Genomic DNA, 13,058 nt, shown 5'->3' with positions numbered 1-13,058 from the left:
ACCACATGGTAGAACTAGAGTACTTTGAAGAATTCTCTTTGAAGCTCTTATGACTGCTATAATTTATTAAACCGAGGTTTTTTCAATTTAACACAGCTTAACAGCCATAAAATGAGTACTGTTTCTTATTAACGCAGCCTCGTGATTATGGTCTTTAAAGCACCTTCTATTTTTGAAGGTGCTTTTCAAAAAGCAATACATCTTCCCCTAACAATTTACAAATATGCCGTAATAAATAGACTTTCCAATTCTTACCAGTTTTTAGCGGTAAAACTGAACTAGAGTTTAAAATTAAGTTCAGTGTCGTTCATTGCCTTGTAGAGTGCTGTCATAATAAAAGTGTCCTGTCCCTTTAAGAGTGGGTTGTCAATAGATGCATATGTACAGCTCGAGCGCGAGTGAGATTGAGTAATCAAGCTCGAGCGCTGCTGCAGTTTAGCGACAGAAATGAGTGAGAATGCGACAGCGGTTATAGAGCACGATATGTTACACACTGAAATAAATTCATAAAACGTAGGAATTCCGTTGAACTTCGAGTATACACACAGGACCAACTTCGAGTGAAGTTTTGTTCAGTCACCAGACACCTGGCGTTATCGAGTGAACACGAGTCTGACAGGTAGGACTCAAAGACAGCGTGTATATCACAGATTATCGAAACATTTTTCCTACCACTTTTGTAAAAGTCAGTTTCACAAGAGCTTGGGTTTTACCGGATAAAACAAATTAAGAGGAAATTGTTTTAACGTTTCCTCATATCTCAGTCCTCGCGCCGATCTCAAGATTTCACCTGAGGAAAGTGAGTGGCGGGAATTTGACTTAAAGATTCATCCTCAGTCTAGGAGTAAGTATTTATGTGCATTCATATGATTGAGATTTGACAAAAAGCGCGTCTAATGGCAAGAGGTGTTCGGTTTACCATAACAATGAAACTCATCATGTAACTTAACAGTTCTTGTGGAGTTTAAGAAAAATTCCCATCTCTTTTTATCTAAAAGCTGCATTGTTTTTTGCGTTACTGACTCTTTTCTGTGAACAAAGAAAGACTTACTTTGTGATCAATGCTGAATTACAGTCATGCAGGACAAAAGGTTGATTCAGATGGAGAATGTATGGCTGCTTTAGAGCTCAGGGTCACACGTATAACTGCAATTGTTGCTCTTAACCTACATTGTAGCAGCATGTAAAAGTGTGAGCAAGTTGCGTAATGACTGGCATAAAAAGTGTCATTATTTGTATTATGGCAGCACAGCGTGACTCATCCAGGCCTGCAGGTAAGGGGTGTGTGTTTCTGAGAGAGGAAGATGCCTGCTGCAGACCTTCAGTGTGTTTACGAGGTTATGAATGGTTTGAGGCCGCCTATGCAGTTATGCAGTAGTTTCTTGCTTTTGTGTTTGTAGTGTAAGGCTCTCTAATGTTCTGTCTTTCCTACTAGTGCTCAGTGCATAGGAGATAAGCACTTTTGTTCAATAAACGCTGCCCCTAGGCCGTGTATCTCAGCCTAGTTGTGATAAGTATACCTACATGTAAAGGCAAGCCAGGCTGCAAAACCCGCTGCCGCACAGCTCTTCTTTTATGCTCGTGGAGAAAAGAGTTGACTGAAGACAGGCACAGATCCTCTCGCCCCAAGGAAGATTTTGTTCTATTATAGCTGGGGATCAATGGTATGATTTGACATCTACATTTCTCTGGAACTACACTGTTCCCTCAGTGTCATTATTATTGTGTCTTATACTTTTGACAAACTATGTTGTACCCTTGACCTCACTGAGTAGCACCAGATGTTAAAGTATCAATCAGTTTCACAGTGACTGCATCATAATTTAAAAAAGAAAATCACATGGACATAAGCCTTTAACCCTCTGGTCCTCTTCGTTTAGGGGTCACACTTGGCTCCTTCATGGTCAAAAATGACAGAAGCCTTGAAATGTAACTTTTTCAGGAAAACCAATGTAATATATTTTTGTTCAATAATATTTTTTTTGATTGTTTAAAATTTTGAGGGTATTTTATGATACTATGCAATATTTATACAATTTTTATTAGCTATTTTTCCCCATTGAAAATAATACACATTTTTTTTTTTTTTCCTAATATAGTTGTTTTTAGACAAATACTTATTTTTATTAAGTTGTGGATTTGGATTTATACTTAGACTTTCTCAAAGACTACTTGTCAAAGTTTAGATTCTTTTATTATTATTATTATTATTATTATTATTATTATTATTATTATTTTAAATGTTGATTTGAAGTGTCAGTTTTTGCATTATTTATTTTTACTACAGTCAAACCTGAACACAGAGGACATTTTGTTACACATAAAATCAAAATTCAATAAAAATGTAACAAAAATAAATATATTTATTCTTTATCACAGCTTAATAAATCTGGGTCTGATCTGATTTCAACCTCTTATTTGAGTGTTTTGGCTCAATTTTACCATATTGTTACAGCCACACCAGTTCATTTGTGTGTATAATAGCATGTGTGTGTGTCTCTGCATGTGTGTGAGTGAGTGTGTGTTTAAATGGGTGTGTCTCTTGTACTCTCGATGTTTTAGAGTGTCACCCCTTCATTTGTGCACTGTTTTTCTGCATAGTGACTGATTTGTAGTTTGTACCACCAAAAGATTCGGAGTTTTCATATTTCCCATTCATTTCCTTCCTGGAGCCAAGTGTGACTTTTTTTTTTTTTTTTTACAACCCTTTAACATATCTGAATCATGTCCATGATTTTTTTAGCTAATGTGACAAAAGTCACCAAGTGTCATCCTATTCCAATGAAGCAAAAAAATGTTAAATTTCAAAACGTAAAATTTTTTGGTCATTTTTGACCGAAGAGGACAAGAGGGTTAAAAGTAGATTGAAATTCACAGAAATTCAGGAAGCAAGCTGATAACCAACACCATGCTTGTGTAGTCAGCAGACTGCTGACTCAGGTGACGGCTTTCATTTTGACAGGCTCAGTGATCCCTGGCTTACCTCCACTGGCTGTGTGCCCAAAGTTAATAGCAGCATCCCTTCACCACTTAGAAATGCGGCCACATGCCAGTCTTCTCTATGGCAGGCCGAGTCCAAACTGGTAACAGTTTCTGATGAGAGATCACAGAATAAACGGCTTGCATGAGTTGTTGGCTCTGTTGAAAGCCACATTGAGCCCTTCAGCCAATTTTTGTATGCGTGTGTTCAGTGTGTTATTATAAGTGAAGCATTTAGACCAGTCAATTTCACAGCAGTTCGGACTATTAACTGCTCATTGACTTGTGCACAAAGTCCAGAACAGATCAATGCCCTACTGGATTTATTAGCTCGTTGTGATGTGTGCCTGTTTTTCTCCCTCTGCGTCTGCGGTGGTGACTTATTCATAACCTGTTTCATATATCATGTTTAATTTGAGGCTTTGCCCATGATGTAATTGTGGTGTGTTAATGTTTAACAGTGCCCACTTCCAGCTCTCAACCCCCAATGTTTACTCATGGTGGTGCGCTTTACGTCAGTCGTCTGCTTGAGCGTTAATAGAGTGCTTTCATTAATGTTGTTCTCTTGTGCAGAGTAATACCTCTGCCAAAAACATTTCTAGTCCTGCATTGACGTAATCTTCACTATCATAGCTCATACGCAACCGTGGGTGCCGAACACTGCTGCTGGGCATGACAGATGCTGTGCGCTACTGGCCGTTAATGGCAGGACATGAGAGATATCCAGATTTCACATCAGGGCAATTTTCTCCCACATTCCATTTTAATTTGAAAGGTTACTTTACAAAAGTTTGTGTTTTGGGGGGCTGGTTGGGATATTCAGTTATTGTCAGAGCTGGGCAGCACTAAGTTGCGTTTACTTGTTTTACATAGTTTAGACTAATTCACATAGAGATTATTATCTTATGTTGTAAATGTTTATTACAACCAAGTTGAAATTATGTCTTAAAGGTGTAATTAGTTGAACAAAACCTCTAATTGCAATTTGTGCAGTATTTGTTTAATAACAAGAAGAACATTTGCTGACTGCATTATTAACCTCTGACAATTTGCTCTTTGTAATTATTTGTCCATTAGTTTGTTAACCTTGGTATGTATTACTAACCAAAACTATGGGGTGAGTTTAGCCTTTAGAAAATGTTGTGTTGTCACCAAATAGAGATGAATATCCAGTTGCACTATGAGGCAACACATTGATTTCTTTCGTTTTACACTTGAATGGGTTGTCATGTCATTTTTTTTTTTTAATGACTGACCATGGGAACACATATGTATTGTGGTTGGAAGTGATTTTTTTTTTTTCTCTCCAAGCATTCAGTATAATACCTCTTTGTATCATTAGCAGTGTAACCAGGATGCTTTTTCTTATTTTTTCAGATTAGTCTCCAGTTGCTATGATCAGGTGAATAGGTTCAGGAGACACACTTTCAGTCTGTTGACTGGCTAGTCAAGCATCACCATAACCAGGGTTCCCGCGGGTCCTTAAAAAGTCACATAAGTTGTGGTAAACGGAAGCTCAAGCATGTTTGCTTGATGTGTGCAAGAACCAATGAGGTACATTCTTGTTACGCAGCATGTTTGAGCTTCCGCAAGAGGTTTGAGCTTTTGTTTATGATCTGTTCATCATATAAAACGATCGAGTCTCTTCAGAAAATTTGGACTAAACCGCTCAATTCATATGGATTAGTTTTATGATCTCTTTATGAACTTTTTGAAGCGTCAATGTTTCAGTTGCGTAGGCTGTCTATGGAGGGACCGAAAGCTCTCAGATCTCTTCATCAAAAATATCTTCATTTGTGTTCCGAAGATGATCAAAAGTCTTACAGTTTTGGAACGACATGAGGGTGAGTAATTAATGACAGAATTTAAATTTTTGGGTGAACTAACCCTTTAATTTCTGCTCACGATTACGAGTATTATGCATAATTTTATCATAAGCTTCGCACTTATAAAGCATAAAATATATATGGACAAGGTTTTCCTTAGTGGACATTTGCAGTTAATAATAATAAATCACAATATATCGCAATATGTTATCTAGGGCTATATAGATACTTCTTTACGATAGAAATGCTGTAGCCACTTTAATTTATTTGCATATTTAGAAACTCATTCATGTATTCTCCTGTGTTGCCATAGGTTTATAATAAGTGAGTTACGTTACAAATCTGTGAACGGAGCCGCTCTGAGAAACGTAACCTGCATGCATGTAAATAAAGTGTTGCGCTTTACACTGAAACCCGCAGCGCATATATTTATTTAACTGAATCACAGGCTTTGTGATTTCACAATAGCACTATGCTATATTTTGATTTTTAAATGGTTTTAATATACCATGCAGCCTTAGAAAACCGTCTGATAATGCGGTTCATAAATTCTCATCCGTGGAATATTTGTTTTCCACGTGAATTGGTTGACAATCACTTGACATTTCAAGCTTTCTACAGACAGGGCTCCAGACAAAAAAAAAAGACAAAAAAAATTCATTAAGGAAAAAACAGGTGCCAAATAATTTTAAGAGCCACACAACAATGAACTTAAAATTTTAAATCACTTACTTTTAGTCATCCTGTTGTTTATATATCTCCCCTTTACAGTTTCAGCTTTTTCATCTTGTGACTTTTCTGGGAAATGAATGTCACTATTTTCACTTAATACTATTATAGTTTTTGTTAATATTTTGAATCCGATTAGATTTTTATTTTTATATATATATATATATATATATATATATATATATATATATATATATATAATTTTAAACATGTCTGTTTAGTTTGTATAGATTTTTATTTTAGTATTAACATTTATTTCAAGCAATAAAAAATGTTTTTAATGGTTTTAGTTAACTATAATAACCCTGATGCTATAAAATCTTTATATTGAATAATGTCAAATAATGTTCTTAGTCCTTCCGTCCTGAAGCTACAACAGTTTACTTTGAATCAAATTAAAATAAATATAAATATATGGAAATAAATATATAAATATATTAAATTTGGTTTGTGTAACCAAATAACAAACAGGGGCAATTGATATACATACTGCTTGACTTTGATTACTTTGAAATACAGTGGGACTCTTATTTTGAAATGTCTGTGCTTTACTTTTGCTGCTCATTTAAGTTCAGATGAGGATTAAAAAAATTACGTTGCTACAACCGTTTACAACACAATATAATATAAATAATATAAAGTAAACTTTGTGATAATTGTTGACAAATGTGCGCTAATCATTGAATGCGAGCTGCTCTGAAGAACGCGCAACAGCGCCTTCTTTTGACTTTAAAACATGCAACGCTCAGATTTAATTAATGAAATTAATAATAATAACATTAGGGAGTATTGCAATTTGTTTTTCCATCCACAAAATATACCCAGGTGAAGGGGAAAAAAAAAAAAAAAAGTACATTTCTATAATGTACTTAAAGTGCTCTATTTTCGTGCACTAATTTTGTCCTTAATATACTAAAAATTCTTCTTTAGTACTTCTTAAGATAATCTAAAGAACATCTAAGTGTACTCAACTGTACTATTTTGAGATGCCATGAAATATGAACTAAAATGTGCTTTTAATATACTATCTCTGTATTTAAAAAATGTATTTAGATACTACTTATAGTACATTTGAACCCATAGTGTACAAGTGGTAACTAAATATATTTTTTTAAATACAGAGATAGTATATTAAAAGCACATTTTAGTTCATATTTCATGGTGTCTCAAAATAGTACAGTTGAGCACACTTAGATGTTCTTAAGATTATCTTAAGAAGTACTAAAGAAGAATTTTTAGTATAGTAAGTACAAAATTAGTGTGTGAAAATAGAGCACTTTAAGTACATTGAAATGTACTTTTTTTTTCACCTGGGTAAAATGCCTTAAAATTTATACTCTTGTTATACTGTTTAAGGCACTTGAAGACTTTTAATGACCTTAAATTTATCTGATGAGCATGAGCTGAGTGGAAAGTGAAAGTGATCAGCATGATTGATATTCAGACGGTAAGCACGCGCTGCATTGTGTGTGTATCTGCAGTCTGTAGAGCCGGTTTCCCCTTTTGAATGATGAATATAGACAAATATATATGAAGAAATAGGCAGTTTCTCCTTTTACGCAGGAGCAGAACGGTGTGTTCAAATGCAGCTTTTTTTTTTTTTTGCACCGAAGCAGGTGACGCGAGGTGACAACAGTCATCAGCTTTCATCAGCTCTAGTTCTTTGGCGTCTGTTTGGTGTGTGAAATTTTTCCTTACCTGTTCATATTTTGACTCACACGCAGCATCTCATTTAATTAAGTCCACACACCAAATGATGTGATAGGCTACTGGTCACGGAACAAGCAAATAACATGCAAATTTTACAGTCATAACATGTGACATGTCTCAGCAAAAATATCACTCACAAATTAATATTTTTAGTCGAAAATGCGACCGTTTTAGGTGCAGTCTGGAGCCCTGATAGATATACTTCTCATGTCTGTGAGGCAAGTATACACTGAGTTTTGTTTATTTTTTTGATGTGATTGCAAAGTGCAAATGACAATATAATGGAGACATGTTTTGAGATGCCGTCACATGTCGTGATGTAATGAAGCAAAGATGAACGGCAGCATGCTCGATTTTCCACCAGAAATCAACCAGTACCACCCGATTTAGAAAACATTATTACAAGCTTACCGTTGTGAGTCGGGCTAAGGTAAGGAGATTTTTAACCAAAAAAGTTATGGACAGCAGCTTTAATATTAATGAAACAAAGGGACAGCAGTCTCATAAACTGTTGCTGTCTAAGGCTACGTCAATCCAAATCCGATTATTTGTGTTTTTTTGTTTTTTTTGTTTGTATTTTATTTATTTATATATTTATTTTTGCTGGTGAAAGTTACAGGAGTGCATATGGTGTGTGTGATATGAACTATAAACACAATAATCATTGTTTATCATAATTCACTGTCTTCTGTCCTATGTTCAAGTGCTTCTGGAGAAAAAAACAGCTTTGCGCAAGGGGCAGCGACAGTCCAAACATATGGGGGATTTATTTTGTGCGTGTGTCTGATTATTATTAATTAACTGCTAGGTTCCAGTACTTGTGATTTCTACAGATAATGTTCAACTAAAATATATTGTTAGACCAACAATATCTTATCAAATAATTGACGTTCACACGCGAAGTTCTTGGTTTTCTTCCTATTTATTAAATCCAGGCAATTGGTTGATAAAACATTGATTAAAATTAAGATACAATTTATACAAAATGAAATTCATTTTAAAGAAAGGCTTACTACAAAAAAAAACTTAATGAAGTGGTCAAAATCATGTCTGACCCACTACATGTCTCCCAACATATTGCGCATCTTATTAGCCTATCTTAGTCATGCTGTTCACTTTTCATAATCAACATAAATTAAATTTAAAAACTAATATTAGGCTATAGTCTAATATTTAAACATAAATATGAAACTAAATAGGCTACGTTTTCTTTGACCCTCTGGCTGACGAATGCGCTGGCGCGTTTTGATGGTTCCCTTTTGAAAGGGAACTCTACACTGCGTTCGGAAACGCATTGGGGAACACCATCATGTGAACCGGTGTCTGAAAGCGATTGTCAAATCCTACCAATCCTATTGGCCGGCGACAGCCTATGACGTCATCATAGCGCGACCCGGAAGTATATAATGAGCGCCTAGAAAACCAGTCAGTATCTTTTCGTCTTCAGGGACTGTTTTGTCTGTTTGGCGATTACATTGAATCCGGTAAGAGTATTTACTATGTCTGACAAACGTTTCAGAAAGTGTGCTGATCCCTGTCACAGGTTTTTGACTCCAGGTGACGCACACAATCTGTGCGTTTTCTGTCTGGGGGAAGAGCACACATGGTCAGTGCTTGAGGGTGCTGTCTGTGCGAATTGTGAGCGTCTATCAATGAAAACACTCCGCTCTCGTCTGGCCCTCTTCTCAGAGCGGTGGCTGAAATCATGGGGCTCGCAGATGGAGCTTGCGGAGGAATTTGAGAGAGGTGTAAATCTCTCTCAACCCTCTGTAGCTGACGAAGGTGAGCTGTTGGATGCTGATGATGTCTTGTCTTTGACATCGTCAGATCCAGCAGTGAGTGCTCTTCTGGCTGCAAGCCCAAGAGAGCAGGAGATGGCTGTTGAAGAGGAAGCAGGTGAGCCTGCTGAAACTTCAAAGCCTCCCTGCCCTGCGTATGCGGAGCTGCTTGAAGTTATGGAACGCGCTTCTGGCAGACTGCAGCTGCTGTGGGAACGCATTAAGAGAGGGGCCGCACGCAGACGGCTTGACGAGCGGTTCCTTTCTGGCCATAACAAAGCAGCCCCCCTGAGCCTTCCATTCCTTCCTGATCTTCATGTGGAGATCGAGAAGGCATGGAAGAACCCATATTCGGCTCGTATTCATCTGCATCAGCGGGCGAATTTCACTGATGTGGAGGGATTGAGCCAGCATGGGTATGTGTCGATGCCCCCTATTGATCTCATCACTGGGCAGGCCCCGACACTGAAAGCTCCTGTCCTGCCTTCTAAGCCCCTGAAAGTAACTTCTTGCTTGAATGGCAGGGCATACGCAGCAGCGGGTCGGGCTGGTGCGGCCTTACACACCATGGCGGTGTTACAGGCCTACCAAGCTGACTTGCTGAGGGATCTGGATCAGGGGCAGGGTCTGTCCCCTGAGGTGGCAGAAGAACTGCGCCGCACCACGGATCTGGCTGTTCGGGCCACTAGGCAAACCGCTGCTTCAGTTGGAAGATCGATGGCAGCGATGGTGGCCACGGAGAAACACCTGTGGTTGAACCTGGCTGACATCGGGAAGAAAGAAAAGGGCTTTCTCCTCGATGCACCGGTTTCGCCCTCTGAACTTTTCGGTACCTCTGTCGAGGCGGTTGTAGGGAAGTTCAGAGAGGCGAAGGTGCGCTCGGCGGTGTTTAAGAACTGCATACCGCTCAGATCTGATCCTGGGCCCAGACAGACAGGAGGTCCTGGCCCGTCCCGTTTCGAGGATCAGAGACAGGGTCAGAGGTCCAGTGTTGCCTCTCGGGTACCTCCTCCTCCTCGGAGTAAGTCCCAGAGAAGGCGGGACTCTAGGAAGAAGTAGGATCTCAGGGAGGTAATCAACCACAGACGCCAGCAGCATCAGTGATTGGTTTCCTCTCTGCGAGGGTAGTTCACTTCTACCCTCTCCTCTCTTCTTCCACCTCCTGGTTATGGAATTTTAAAATGTAACACGCTCAAGCTTTCTTACAGTCAGGCTGAGGACAGGGCCCATGATGAATAAGATTCTGATGGCCCACCTTCTGGCTTGATAGTAAAAAGGCTCCTTTAGGCTTAATAGGACCCTAGATTCCATCCCTTACACGATAGGAGTCTTCGGTCTTCGAGCCGCAGGAAGGTAAGCTGGGTCTATATTTACATTATAGTATATCTGACCTTAAGTTTTCCTGTATGGTTTTTCCTGGGCGTGTAGGGATGAAAAATAGAATAAGGGGTTTTTAAGGGCTCTGAAGTTTAAAAACCATTAGGTTGGCTTGAACGATTGTTTTTGGTTTGGCTAACAAAATGGCCACCTTTACAGCCACCATTGGTAGAGTAGCTTCTCCTCTGGTTATAGCTAGAGTTGTTTTGAGATTAGCACTCTTTACTTCAGATAGATCTATGTTTAGCGTTGGCCTCCTGGGCTGCCTGACATTGTTGGCTTGGGTTGAGCTTTGCTCCTTTGAGCTCTTATTTTAGAGTTTTAGAGTAGCCTCTTCACTCATGAGTTTGTAGGCTGAGTTTTAGCCCCCAGGCAGATCTATGCTTATGTGTGGCCCTATGGGCCCACAGCTTAGCTGGCCTAGGCTAAGAACTAGGGTTAGGTGTTTGCTTTGGATTCCCCCTTGTATCTTTACTTCCCTTGTTAGGTTGTATAGTTTCCTAGTTCTGGCCTCCTCTTTCTGAGTCGTCAGGCCAAAAAGCCCTTTACCCCTTTAGTGTAGGTGCAAGATAGATAGCAGCTAAGGTAGCAGGCTATCATTAGCCTCCCTGGTGCCGTTGTCTCAGGTGGTAGGCCCATTATCTTAGGTGGATAAGAGAATGCTAGTGTTGCGTAGGCCCCAATTTTCATTCATATTGTGTTTGCCTTTCCCTTGAACCCCTTGAATTAACATTCAAGTTTGAGTGTAACGGTGTCAGCTTTATCTAGCTCCCGTTCCCTAGGGTTCAGTACAGGTGTGTAAACTTCTGGTTGGTATAAGAAATCCATCCTTGTGTTCAGGATGACGTGAATGGAAAAAATGAAGCATCACTTTTATGCTTTAAGTTCTAGTTTTTGCCCTACACAATGTGAGCTATACTCTATTGCTGCCACAGGTTAGCACCTGTTTCTGTAGTAGTAGTAGTAGTAGTAGTAGTAGTAGTAGTAGTAGTAGTAGTAGTAGTAGTAGTAGTAGTAGTAGTAGTAGTAGTAGTAGTAGTAGTAGTAGGCTTGTTTATGGCCTCTTTCAGAGCATGGTGATTAATTTGTACTTCCCTTGCATTAAGAGTAAAGGTGTTTACTGAGTACATGGCCTGCTGGAATGCATAGCTCAGGTTGAGTTTGCTTTGGGAACCTCACTAGTCAGTTTGGTTCCTTTGTTAGCTCCCTTAGAGTTTAAACACTGCCACAAGAATTCTGTTGCGTTATTGGAGTTGAAGGCTTTCGTCAGATAAGCCTCCTTCTAAGCACTGTAGCTTGTTGTGTCACAAGCTCTTGTTGGTGGATGTTTTTGGTCAGAGTTTCGCTCACTTAAACCTGTGGCAGTGTCTAAGTTCTATGTCCGTGTCTGTTTGAGGTGGTAGGCCATTTTTGGGCCTCCTTCAGAGCACAATACACTTTTCTTTGTACTCCCCTACTTCAGGGTTTTCAGTGTTGTTACTGAGTAAATTGCCTGTTGGAATATGTAGATTTAAGCTCAGGTTGAGTTAAGCTAGGTAACCTCACTTTGCTGTTTGGTTCTCGGATTAGGCTCCCTTACAGCTTAGACAGATGCCACTAGCTGACGCCACGTGTCTTCTGGAGTCGCAGGCCCCGGTTTGGGCCTCCTCTAAGAACATGATGGCGCAGGCTTGTTGTGGGTGTTGACACTGCCACTGGCTGACGCCCGTGTGTCCTGGAGTAGTAGGCCCAGTCTGGGCCTCTTTTCGGAACATGTTGGCGGAGTTTTTTTGTACTCCTCTTGCTTTAAGAGTGTTAAGTGCTTTACTGAGTACATTGCCTGTTGGAATGTGTTGTTTGATATTAAGCTCAGGCTGAGCTTATAGTTAACCTCACTGAATAGTTTGGTTCTGTATGTGGCTCCCTGAGAGCTTAGTAATTGCCACTAGAAGTGACGCCACGTGTCATTCTGAGTTGTAGGCCCCGTTTGGGCCTCCTTCAGAGCATGATGGCGTAGGTTTGTACTCCTCTTGCTTTAAGAGTAAAAAGCTGTTTTTACCGAGTACATGACCTGGTGGTATGATGGCTCAGGTTGAATTAAGCTAGTTAACCTCATTTGAGAAGTTTGGTTATTCTACTTGGCTCCCTTAGAGCTTAGAACACTGCCGTGAGCTGATGCCACGTGTCTGGAAGTTGTAGGCCCTTTTTTGGGCCTCCTGCAGGGCGTGTTGGCATATGCTGTACTCCTCTTGCTTTAAAGAGTAAAAAGTGTTTTTACTGAGTGCACTGTTCGTCAGATTGTGTTAGGTAGACTGTTATGTGGGCACCCTCAGTCTAATCTGCTGGATTTGCTTATCAGCAAGCAAGCTGTTCAGGTGTGTGGCCTTCACAAGCCTCCCTTTAAGCTTCCTCCTCCCATTTCTGGGTGTTCTCTAAGCAGATTGAGTGCATGCTGGCCTTTAGCAAGGCTGCTGTAATGTATTTCTACACGTGTAGAATTTGTGTCATGTGGCAGGCCCCCTCTTGGGCCTCCATGATTTTGTGCCTACGGTACGGTTTATCTGTTAGGTCGAGCTCTGTACTTCCCTCGTTTGAGGGGTGTCCTGCATAGTACTTAGCTCCCTAAGCTGGTCAGTGGTTGAAGGCCTCTCTGAGGCTTCCCTATTGAGGATCAGCCCCC

General features: G+C 39.7%; 1 protein-coding gene across 4 annotated transcripts in view; it reads left to right on the top strand.

The window, feature by feature from the left end:
* The first annotated feature begins 370 nt into the window (after positions 1-370).
* Positions 371-13,058, top strand: part of tnk2b (tyrosine kinase, non-receptor, 2b) — a 119,822-nt gene continuing 107,134 nt past the window's right edge. For 2 of the 4 annotated variants that reach the window (XM_051863590.1, XM_051863599.1), the window contains exons 1-2: positions 371-619; positions 765-844. The gene's annotated coding sequence lies outside the window, so the exon portion shown is untranslated. The remainder of the gene's footprint in view (positions 620-764; positions 845-13,058) is intronic. The other 2 variants (XM_051863580.1, XM_051863609.1) reach the window with 1 other exon arrangement.

Source organism: Ctenopharyngodon idella, chromosome 2 (genome assembly GCF_019924925.1).
Source record: "Ctenopharyngodon idella isolate HZGC_01 chromosome 2, HZGC01, whole genome shotgun sequence".
Lineage (NCBI taxonomy): Eukaryota > Metazoa > Chordata > Actinopteri > Cypriniformes > Xenocyprididae > Ctenopharyngodon > Ctenopharyngodon idella.
Note: the sequence above shows the minus strand (reverse complement) of the source record. Positions and strands in the feature narration are given on the sequence as shown.